This window comes from Dermacentor andersoni, chromosome 3 (assembly GCF_023375885.2).
Source record: "Dermacentor andersoni chromosome 3, qqDerAnde1_hic_scaffold, whole genome shotgun sequence".
NCBI classification, from domain to species: Eukaryota; Metazoa; Arthropoda; class Arachnida; order Ixodida; family Ixodidae; genus Dermacentor; species Dermacentor andersoni.
Genome location: NC_092816.1, coordinates 93,423,854 through 93,436,881, shown reverse-complemented (window position 1 = coordinate 93,436,881; position 13,028 = coordinate 93,423,854).

The following is a 13,028-nucleotide window of genomic DNA, read 5'->3' as shown; positions in this document are numbered from 1 at the left end:
GTTAATATTTCGTAGCATAATGGGCTTGTAGGCCTTATCAAGATGTAAGTTGTCTTGATCGATGTTTTTGGGAACAAAATCATGTACCTTTTGGTTTCCTTGCGACATTACGAGCTGATGTGTTTTTGCCTCCTACCCTGCCGCATCTCTTCACACCGCTATTTCCATGCACAATCGCCATGTTTCATTTCTTCTTGAGAATGGACCTGCGTTGCCAGTGATTTAATATGCTTAGGTTCATTTGTTATACATATTTTTGTTCACATTGTCTTTATATCAGCGGGAAAGTTGGTCTGTAGCTACATGTGCGCGCACTGTCGCTACACCATGAACCATACAATGTTGTTCACGCTTAAGTTTAGCAATGCTTATACAGGTGCGACCAATCATCTGCGTGGATTCTCTGTGATAGCAGAGAATACACGAATGCATAACGCACGTAGAATACATTTTATGGCGCAACGAAAATACGGGACTGCTTTCCGGAGTTGTGACCGCATACGAACGGAGACAAAAAGAAACAAAAAGGAAGAAGGACTTGGTTATGGCGCTTTTGGTGTAGCTTGATGAACCCAGATAGTGAAAACCCTGAGGGTGAAAACTAAGAGCGCCTCCTATAGTACCTGCACTGTTTCGCGGGAAACCAAATCAATAAATCAAATATATATATATATTTTTGTCGTTGCGTCACCATAACGTCGGTGTGTCTGTTGCTTGCTGCGCTATGGCCGTGACCAGTTTCTTCTCCCTGCGGTTACTGGTCAAAGCCTGTGGCCCGAATGCTGCCCATGCTAACAGCGTGTCTACTTTATGACATAGAATGAAGGTGCCCACGCCAGGCGACACAGCGCCGAAAATATGCCACAAATGCGCAAAACGGCTGCCGCTTTAGCTGACGACGGAGACATTGATTTTATTTCCCGTAATGAGTGGTACACGACTGCACCATTCAACCTGCTGCTCGGCGCAGTAAGTTGTTCCAGTGCTTTGTATGCTCGCGTGAATGTTCTGCTCTGTGAAATGTGTCCGGGTTATGAAAAAGCCATCAGTATCATAAAAGCTACATGTCGTAAGCGTCAATGTACTCGGCAAACATGATCGAAGATTGATCATAAGCCCCCGCACGCTATGGTACACTTTGCCTTGAACCTAAGCACACGAATCCTATTCTGAACGAACCCCAAACGCTCCCAATCCCAGATAGCTACTAAAATCAAGGTATCCCTGAACGAAGCCTGACACTCCGTTTGGCAAAGAAAGAAAATGCATATCTGAATTCAAATCCGCCACATCATTCTGTCCCAAATAAAGAAATATGCGCGCTCTCAACTAGGTGTCCAAAAGAATGGTTAAAAGCAAGAAACATGTGTAAGGCACCAGCATGCTCCAACAAAAACTAAAGAAAAGAGAAGGATGCAAAGGGCAGAGGCCACGGTTGAGGCACGTACACCAGAGACGCGACACTCCAGACTCTTCCAGGAATACCTTGGCGAAGGCGCCGGCGATTCACCAAGGCGTCCTCGCGGGAACACTTGCGAAGAGAAAGCGTGCATAGAATCAAATTTCGTTAAGAGGTCCGCTTACCCACTTCAAAGGTCTCTTGGCACCCAGCCATACTTCCCGCCGGCAGCTCAGTAAATTAGGAATAGCGCTGATAACAAAGATGCAACGGCAAAGAACGCAGGAATGAAAGCTGCCCACACGGTGAATGAGTCCACCAGGGCAGGTCCTAATGTGAAGGAAGAGAAAGATTAAAAGACCGCTTACGCGGCTCTCCGAGATTTGGTGGCCCTATATTTGTTAGCGCGATATTGAGGCAAATCGTTCTCTCCGAAATGCTTCCGGCACCGCATTACGTGGATGAGCTCGTGCTAGATTGATATTCGTGCTTCAGTCTGCCTCCTTCTGGGTACGCGTCCTTTCTTGAGAATGTTCATTTGGATGACTCGACGTTCAGTTTTCGTTAGGGATACACCAAAAGAAATTTGTCTCTTCGGCAGTTATATATCCTCCCTTCTCTTTAACTATCAATGTGCCGTGGACGACCTAGCCCACGTGAATTCAGTCACCTGTAGTCTAACAATGAAGAGGAGAGCGCTCACAATTTCAGCACACTTCCCACAAGCGCAAGTAGTGCAGTGCTCACAACTTTCTGTCTTCATTTTTGAAAGCACTGGACACTTCATACAAGTACATTACATTTGCTGACAATTTTGTGCAGAAGCATAGCCAAGTTAAAAAAAAAGGAATGGCAGACGTCAAAACTATGAGCTTATTCACTGCTACAGCAGCAGCCTCTCTAAGAGGACATCGCTGCCTTCGCAAGAAAAATTTATTCACATTTGTCCGTTGTCATCTAAAAAAATTATTCGTACATCATCGCCTTCAATTGCTACAGAATTGCATGCTGTGGCCTCCGAAATGCGTGCGCAGATGGCACTGCGCCCACAGCCAGCAGCGTGCACGAAGTAAGGACCGCTTGTCACTGGTTGACATAGTTCCAAAAGCACTGTGGCACAAATAGAAGGTGAGAACTATGTTGCAAGTTCTGTATAATCGAACGCCTGTGCAACGAACTCCACTGCAGCTAAATTACCTGCATAACGATGAATTCCACATGTCCCGGCCGTATTGCCATGTTTCATATGTATTGAGAACGCCTGTACAGCGAGGACAAGTACCATAAGTTTGGCTATAGAACTGTGCTATATCTCTGACTCACAGGTTGTCAGAATTAATCCGGAGTTCCCCACTACGTCTTGCTTCATAATCAGAACGTGATTATCGCACGTAAAACTCCAGTGTTCTTAAAGCATAGAGCTTTAGAATGAAAAGCTCAACTTGCTATCAGCACTCATGAACTTGTGACACCACTAGTACCAGCCCTGAGGCAATACTAAAAATGAAAGCCTGCAATTTCTATCACCGAGTGGCGTCGTTTTCCTCTCAGCCCAGCCTGAAACGCGGCCAATAATACAATACTTGCTCGAGGCAGTTTTGCACTGCGCAGTTAATTCGTATTATCTTAGCCATAAGCACGCCTTCTAAACCCTTGAAGAAAGCACCGTCAGTGGGAACAACAGTATCTCGCATAAAGACGCGCCATACAATACCAAACCCGTCAACAGTGATTAAAGTTAATGAAAGAAGAAAAGAAGGCAAAGAAAGAAAGAAAGAAAGAATATATATATATATATATATATATATATATATATATATATATATATATATATATAAACAACTTTGCTGTTATATCGTACAATCAAGTTTTTTTAATCAATGTACATTGCTGGGGTCTTAGTCTGCAGTGCCTGCCACCAGCATCCAATTTCCAGCTGATGCGTGGATTCATTAGGCGGCTATAAAGCGAATCCATCATCTACTCTTTCCATTAATAACAGATTTGCACCCGCGTGGCTTTGCGTTAGTGGCTATACAAGTATAGAAAAGCCGATTATGATGAGAAAAACAGAGCGTTAAATACTTGCAATGGTGATCACAAACGCCAAGTGTGTCGTTTGAGCATATTCTATAAGGTAACTCACAAACCCATTCAGCGGGCAGATGAACCGAGCTGTCAGTGAACAGGAATTAATGACGGCAGTGTTTACTAAAGCCTTTAAAACCGCCAAGAATGCTCTCGTTACACACATGCAAAGCAGTCTTTCTCACTCGCCCTTCCCCCTCCCTTTACTGGTGAGCACGAACGAAAGGTTTAATGCACCTGAGATTAGTTTTACCGAGGCACCCGAAGAAGTAGAGAAATGAGGCAGGCCGTTATTTGCAGCCTAATATAGCAAGTGGAGTTAACTGAAGCTAATGGCCTTATGTCGGGAAGAAATTCAATCACGAACGAAGGAAAATCCCGCTGCACAAGTCAAATTTGAGGCTAGAGAGCGATCTGACTCCAGTAGCGGCTGCACAAACCAAAACAGTTGCCTGCTAAGCAATGCATGTCGCTCGTACTTGTGAAATACGGCAGTTTTTGCTAAACCACGATTATGTTAGTCATAATAATCGACGTCACTGTGCGCGCCTAAGATATAAGAAAGTGTTTACAGTTTCGTATAGTCGCAACGGTTAATTTGCGATGTTAGAGTGTAATAGAAAGTTCACTTCTCACGCGTATATGTAAGATACTGCCATAATAAACACTGCAAATAAAGAACACTACTTGCCTCAGTGGTTAATTTGTAATATTCACCACTGATTGACGAGATTGGCTAAACCGGACCGTTCTTACAGGTGAGCGTGTACAACGATATTTGAACCTTTAAAGGTATGGAAAGACATCCGGCTGCGCCGGCACGTGCAGTTGTACGCAGTAAGGTTTGAACGAGGCTTCCGGTTTACTAATAGCGTCAACGCATATTCTCATACCGATTTTGAAGGTGTTGGTTGTTTAGATTGAAATAATTACATAACTAAGTGTACCATACCTTATGTTACGTAATTCTCATGCGTAAGCATTGTGTGTCCCGTGAGGCATAAAATTCGGAGTGATCAAGCGATGTTACCAAAATCATCATCAGTGACGTCCCCAGCTTCTTGTTTGACGTCAGCAGTAATACAGAAGATAGTAAGTGCCCTCCTTTATTCACATATTTCCCCGCTTAGCCCAAAGGCATTAAAGCAGGGGGGTTACAAGCTTGAAAAAAAAAATCTTCATTCACACTGCACATTTGCTCAGACGTCAGTCGATTCCAATGAGAAATAATTTTTTGAAGTAAAAAGAGTTTTCATGCGTCTTGTATGACATCAGTAGTAATACAGAATACAGTAAATCATAGAGAAATGTTATTTAGTAGGAATTAAGGTAATTAGTATGAATAAAAGGGCATAAAAGTGAATTGTAGTTAAAAAAGGTAAATTAGAGTGAAGTAAAATGAATTAAAGTTAGAACAAGTTAGAGTAAGGTGGACTAAAGTGAATTAAGGTGAAGTAAAGTGAATGAAGGTGAATTCAAGTTTAGGAGGATTAAAGTAAATTAAGGTTTAATAAAGTGGATCAAGGCGGATTAATGTTGGCCCAAATTGCAGCATGGGGGATTAAGGGTATTAGGGTGAAAAAAAGTGAATTAGAATGGATTGAGATTCATACAAATTAGAGCAGGGTGGAATAAAGCTAAAGTGGATTAGGGTGGATTAAGGTTTGTACAATATAGGAGCAAGGTGGATTAAGGTAGAGTTGTGAAGGACACGTACGTGACAATGTATGGCGTCACGTATCATGGACGTAACCAATGCATTGGAGGCACTTAAGTTACTGTCAATTTTTATTCAAACGATGAAGTGATGCGTGTATTTGGACGCTGTAACATAAAGCCATTCTAAACTTTTCTTTTGAACTCTGCTATCAGCTCTGTACAATTGGTAAAAAAAATTTTCGGGCCAGCTCCACTTCGCCTGTCCGTCACGCAATGTCACGAAAACCGCAATAGCTCCCCATCTGATATGGCTTGTACACAGTGATTATTAACGAATAGACCGAACAAAAGAAAAATAATTATTTCTGATTTGCCGCTTTTCGCCATTAGCCCTCTGCTATTGGTCAAATATTTTCGGGCTGCGCCAACTTCACCTGTCTGTCACGCGACGTCACAAGACCGCGAAAAATGTCCGCGTAAAAATGACATGTATAGGCATTAGAGATGCATTATTATGCAGAACAAAACTAAATTTTCTCTGGGTAGCCGGCTACTGCTCCGCTCCGAAAGGAATAGGAGATGCTGCCCACCGATCGCTCAGACACTGGCATCTGTCGGAGAGCACGAATTTATTTACGTATAATAAACTTCTTGCCTGGCAGCATAACATTAGCGAGCCCTTTCAACACGTATATACGTTCGCTCTGCCAACTCCTGATTGTTGAGAATCCGTTTTAGCGGCACTCTTAGCCTTCCGTTGCACGCCGCGGCGATTTTCGATTAGCCAGCGCAATTTAGTAAGGGGAAGCGGACCAATCGCAGACGCTTGCACCACCCTCTTCATCCGGTTATCGATTTTCACCACACTGAATCAGCCTTATCGAATTCCTCTCCATATGAACGTGCTCCTCGCCTCTTATCATTCAGTTAGATTAGAAAAAAGCGCCCAATTTGGGCAGTGTTATTTGTTTTTAAAGCAAACAAAAGTGACCTCCTCTGAACGAGGAGATCATTTTATTGAGCTGTTCAGACAACGCTGCAGGTCACCGCACGATGCTTGCGTCGGCGGTTACGTAAATTTTACGTCAGGAGATCGGATTAAAAATTGATTGGAATATTTTAACGTAATAGGGCCCCTAGTCTGAATAATTGCCATATGACCAACAATGATGGCATATAAACATGACCGCGAAAGACCTTACTGGTATCGGGGCGCTGAGACAACGCACACTACAAATACTATGAAAAAACTTACGCCTAAATAACCTACTTTCAGAAGTCGTCCTTATCGCCGAGGCCACTAAATGTGTGGCTATAGTGACACTAAGCAGTGCTAATGTCTATTCCTAACCCGTCCACAAAACAAGCAATACTATTGTGCGCATCATCAGATGAATATATTCAGCCTGCCTGTTAGACAACATCGTGTAAATGTTTTACTCCAGCACAGAAAACGTGCAGAAAGAAGGCGTACGCAGTTTGTCACCTTGGACTAGAAAACTGGTCGAGTTTGTAAACATCTGTAGTGGTGTGACAGTGCATCACAAACGGGCACACATTAAATGAGAAAGCGCATGTTCTGTTTCTTTTTCTCTTTTGTCATCATCTGTGTAGTGCTGCCATTCCTTGCTGGTTAAGTGACAGTATCATATCGTATTACATCCTTTTCAAACGCCATTAGCGCATTCGCGGCGCAGTGGTTCGTAGGTTGTTGAAAAAGCATGCTTGCGTTTCCATTTCCTTTTTTTATGGCGATATCTGCTTATCCCACTCAACAATCATGGTTTTGGTAAGTGCAGGAACTGGCGATGTGTCTGCTGTCCGCCAGCGCTATTCTTAAGTAGGAATAATATATTTTATTTTTTCAGCACGCCTGTTCAAGGTTGTTTCGCTTCATGCTCCGCACACGTTCATTTGGGAGGATGGGGTAGTCACCGAAGAAGGGGAGTGTTGTAACTGAGAGGTTCATCTATGAGCAAAGGCTTCGCGGCTCTAGAAAATGTCTCGTCTACGCCGAAGGCCCCAGGGATACCCGTTGCAAACCACTGCATCTAAATCGTAAGAGAGTGAAACTTGAGCAACGTAGCATAACAATGAAGGAAGATTGTTCTTGCAAGCATATATCTTCATTTTCCCCCGCTGTTTATTACTTATTGTGTGCCAAAGTTTAAAAAAACACTTCCACGTTTACTACGGAACAAGGAGCAGCCGGTACTGTCCTCATGCGTCAGGACTTTCTTACATATTGTTAATAAAGAAAAAGAAAGGACAGCGGGCTGGTACCAGCTTAAAAAGAAGAAAAAAAAAAGCAACATACAGAAGAATGTGAACCATTGTAAGAGGCAGAACAAGAACACGAACAAGAAAAGCAATCACGGTCCCAACGGGCAGGAACAACGAAGGCAACAACAGCGCAAGAAACTAGTCCCGCTACAGCCAGGGACGGCAGCCAAAGCAGCGGCTGCCGTTGTGTCGGAAGTTCACGCCCATCGTTCCTCTGACACCGCAGCTCGACGGTGCACGAGGGAGAAAAGAAGCCCAGCGCAAGAACGAACAACGGCTGCGAAGCCATAGCAACAAATGGTAGTGGTGAAACCACCGGCGCTTTCTAGACGCCAAGAGACAAGAAAAAAAAAAGAAATAAAGAGAAAAAAATAAGGAGGCGGCATCAACATTGGCGCATGGAAGGCGCGGATGCTCTGCGGATGAGCATCCGCGCCTCCCTGGAGGCAGAGCGAATGACATGCCACGTCCGTGCCACCCGTCTTCAAATCAAAGCGTGGACGAGCGAAGGTGGAGACGGGAGGACAGCCAGAGAAGCATCGCGCTTCAGATGAGATACAATCGAACTTTTTTGTCTTTTTTTTTGCAGGCACAAATCAGTGGAGAATCGGTAGGTGAAGCCGCTTGAGAGCGAACGGAGGACATCTGTTTTTGTAAGAAAGTACAGCGTACTCTGAATGAAAAATAAAGGAGAGTTGGGGGATGATAGATTGCTCTTAACAAAAATTACCCCATGAGATCTGCGACAATGTATAGAAAACTGACCATCGTAGAAGAGGATAGCCTCTTGTCACATGGATAAAGATGTGGCTTCACCATGGTTCTCAACCCGTTACTTTCTATTAGCCATCGCAAAGCCACCGCACTGTCGGTAAGGTGCGGTTCGAGCACCTCTTTGGCAGCCTTCATGATCGGCCACTTGATTAGACCTGCGCGGTGACACCTACTGAACGAAGCGCCGCGAGACTTGAGGACAGGTGTGAGCCTCCAAAATCTGTCACCTGAGGTGAAGGGTCAATCCGAAAACACGAGCGTCGTGTCACCTCTTACTTTAGGCTATTAAGCGTACTTCACGAGGTGCTTCCTGATATAGGTGCTTATTTTTGGGCGCCCTTTATAGGTTTGACGTGTGGCCTCTAGATAATCTTTTTTCAGCCTGTGGCTGATTGTAGCACATAGAGCACCGCTCAACAGTCCAAAAGCCTAACCCCCCTGCAAATGAAGCAGAGGTAATGCGCATACGTTGTCGGTACCGAAAAGATTATAATTGGGGCGCAGTTCACTTCCTCCGGAAGCGATTTTTCATTGCCCAGAGCCTGTATTCAGAAAAGGTTCTGACGCTAGTAAAGTTCGTAAGAACAAGAATAGTCCATTAGGGACAGCCAACATATCAGTATAGGCCGCCGACCAATCAGAAAAGGTTCTTACGAACAAAAACCTTCGTTAACTCGGCTCCAGGTTTTCTTCGCTAATAATATGTCCAGCATTAGAATTGGTCACGAACAATTACAGCGTATGAATTTTTGTGGGAACACAGACATAGGGGTGCTGCACCTGCAAAGAACCTTCCATTTTCATGCAAATACGCGATTTTGGCTTGAATGCACTGTTGTAATTCACATTCGCTTTTATGGCTAGCCCATGCATTATTGTTAACCAGGGCCCATATTCACGAAACGTTTTTATGCTAGAACTGTTCACGAGAGCGAAATTCCAGCCAATCCTGATGTTAGACATATTTTTAGCGAAGGAGGCTGACCAATGGCAGTGAGCACTCCCGAAAGAAAAGGTTTGTGAATTGGTGCCTTGGTTGAGAGCCCAGATGACGAGCGAATTCAGCTTTCCATCACCATTTTTTTAGTTAAAGCATCGCTGTGTTGCAAATGGACGCCACTCGCGCAAACACTATAAGCCGCCTTGAAGACTAGGCACTGCGATCCGGCGCATTATGATCCCGTAATACTGGTTTACGCTGTCCGCCACAATAGAACGCAGTCAAGGTTCTATGAACTTTCCTACACTCAAGTGACTTATTTGAACAACTCGGGCAATCTCGTGCTCTTGTTTTTAGGTTTCCTTTCAAGTGCTACGTTTCTGAGCTTTTACTTCCTACCGAATTTTCCTCTTGGCCATCTCTCTGTGTAGGGCATAGCAGTCTAGGGCCAGTATTAAAAAAAGAATTTCCTGCGATACAACCGGTCGTAAGAAGCGATGCCAGCCAATCGTGACGTCTGACATAAGAGCATAATTAGCGAAGGTGTTGATTGTAGGCAACCCTTAACGAAGAAAAGAAATCGTGAATTGGACACCCGGTGTATCTGTTTCCAGTCAACCTGTATGCATTACCCCTACCCCTTTACTGTCACCTTTATGTTTAAGTTCCTTTAGAAATGCCCAAATATCTTCCACAGGCTTGCCTTCGATGACACCTCCTCTAAGCCTGAAAACGCTGTTTTTCCCCATCCAGAATATGAGGGATCATCTTCTCTTCTTTATCACCGCAGCCCGTAATAACGAAAGGTTCTTATACGCCTGAAGTTCTTCGTACAATCAAATTCCAGCCAGTCCTGCTGCTGGACATATTAGCGAAGGCGGCTAACCATTCGTAAAGGGTACTTACGATAAAAAAGCTGTGCGAATAAAGACCCTAAAATTTTTTAAACAAAAGAACGTTCGGCCATGTAATAGTGCTGGCGTCAAGCAAGCCCAGAATGCCTGGACCTGTTTGTCGCATGTTTATAGCTTGTTAGTCGCTTGGAGAGTCGCCCAGTGGCCCAAAACGTGTTTGATGAATTTCGGGGATCTCAAGTTTGAGAACTCACTGTTTGCCCTTGCCTTCCCTACGTTCATTCACCCTGTAGTAACAAAAAGAAACGACACGCACAGGAAGGAGATGGACAATACAAGCGCTGTCATTAAAGTAAACGTTCAGTCCAACCTGCCCAGTTCTCTGTTTTTGAGTTCACACTGCTTTCACGGCCTCTGTGGTGGCATCCTTACGTACAGCGAATGGAAAGCAAACACCGCCATTGTACGCTCCAGATACGTACAAACTGCCACTGTGTGGTCAGTTTATAGCCGAGTTTTACTGACGACGAAGCAAGATGGAGTTAAGAACGCTGCATAACGCAAAACACACACAGAGCATACCATTCCTAAAGGATTACAACGCTGGAGTTAAGATGTAATGGCTTAAAAGCTCAACACCCGTGCTCATTCCAGGGTCATCAGTATCGCATTGCCCTTTTTGAGTTCACGGTTTTTTGTGAGTTTTCTCATTAGGCAATGCGTGTGACTCGTTAACCATATGCGTATAGCGCTCCAATATTTTCCCAATTTTCTGCCACGTACAGCGGAAGCCCATTCAACTCAGAGTAAATATTTTTGTGTCCATAAGGATGTTGGCTTGTCCCATCGCTAACTTTTCTTTAGGGCAGTACAAAAACTTACACTGTACACAACAGTAAAACCTAATCATACCTCCGATGAGACAAGCGGTGGTTGAAAACTTCATATCATTTCTTAGCACCTGAGCCCTCATTCGCCACAAGCTCTTACAATAAATTTCTTTTGCGAGATAATTTATCAAGTTAGTTCTTATACTGGACACATTATTAACAGAGGTGGCCGACCAATACAAAAAAAAAAAAAAAAGAAACTCCTACAAACAACACTCTTTGTAATTTCAGACATCCGTGCCCCCCGAAATATATGAGACGACGGTTTGATAGCGATTACAGTATAAGATCTACTAAAGTTCATTTGGTGCAGTTTTTGTGTGGACATTCGCAGCTGTCATGACGTTTCCTTGCCACAATATATGATAGGCAAAAAAAAAAGGAAAAAGAGAAACACCTTTATTTGTCCTCATCAACGATTCTATCTTGCCCTTTAAGGACTAGGGTGTCGCCGATTCAAGAAAGGAACACCCTTCAGGGTGCGAATCTTTTCTACGCACAAAACGGAAACACAAGAAAATGAAATATGCGCATCCCACGCGCTGTAAGAATAGATTTAACCGAAGGTTTCATTGGTGTTCTCAAAGAATAGTGTTCCTGTTTAGTGGCCGTTTGCCAATATTGAGCACACTACCACGTCGGACACACTTTTGCTGGGAAACGTAAACAAGTGGCGCTCGAACATGCGTTTGGAACGTGTGACGGCGGCGTCACGACTACGGAATGGCGACAACAAAGGAATGACGACGACGGTATGATGACAATAGGATGACGATTCGTGAGTAGGGACGATGCAACGACGATGACGGCATGTTGAACATGGGATGACGATCATAGAACTACCCCAACGGCATCACGATGAATGCATGATGACGACGCAGTAACGGCGATGGAATGACGAGGAAGTAATGAGGGCACAGAAAAAGGACGATGGTGGCACGATGAGAGGATGACAACGCTATAGTGACGACGATGGCATAACGGCAATTTGCTGACGATGCTTGAATGATCCCGATGCTAGTATGATGGCGACATGACTACAACGGTGTGGCGACAGTGGGAGGATGATGGCTACGCGACAACGGTGGAATAATAACAATAGAATGACAACGGTTAGATAACGATGTTATGACGATGATGGTAGACGAGTAGAGAATAGCGACGTATGTTTGATTATGATGGCTCGAAGACGGCAGAATGGTGACTAAGGAATGGGGACGACGAAATGACCACTCAGTGACGATGACACTAAAAACGACTGAACGATGACGGCAGCACGGAAAGGAAGAAACAAAGGCGTATGAATGTTGGCAACGCCATAATGAACGCGGCGTGTTTGCGCTTACATCCATTACCGGCCAGTACGGATCGCCTATGTTTGGAATATATATCTGGTGCTTGTTTGCACTACCTTGGGTACAGGCCAATCGAGCAAACCAGCAAGCAGTCAGCAGCCAGGAGCCAGCCCCAGAAATGGGGGGGGGGAAGAGGCAAAGAGAGGATTGCTATAAAAAAAGCACCCAACTCCAAGTAGCGAAGAACAACATAAACGTATTAGGAAGACGTGCTGGAAAACTTGTTTGGATACCCGGCTGTTGCCACTGCCAAGTGTAAATGCCTTCTTCACCGACGCAGCCAGCGAAAGGAAACACAAGATAGTGCTGCCGCCGACAGCTTCAGCGAACAATGCTTGACCACTTCAAGCAAGCAGTGTGCAAGTATTCAGCCGAACCCAGCTATACTGCCGCGATAAAGCGGAAGCGCCGAAATGCGCTGAATTCCAACGCTGCGTGGGAAGGCAGACGGCGAAATCACAAAGTTCTGCAATCTTGTTCTTTGGCAAAGCGAACTGGAAAATGTTCACGACGACGATGAGCCCGCCCTAATGCCAGACAATATGGGCTACAACTGGCCCGCGAAAACTACCTGATGCCGGCTACGCTCTTTAACTTTACTAACGCTCAAAGACAAACCAGTGTTCGCTAACTTCGCTCGCGCGTCTAGTAAGCGAAGCTTCGCAAACTGTCCGGCACTTGCTGTTTATTTTCATTTTCCCAAATACACATTGTCCGGCCGGTTTCCCAGCAGCGCTATGATGCCTTGCTTTGTATGTCGATTTGGCAACGGCAGCAACGGCACTT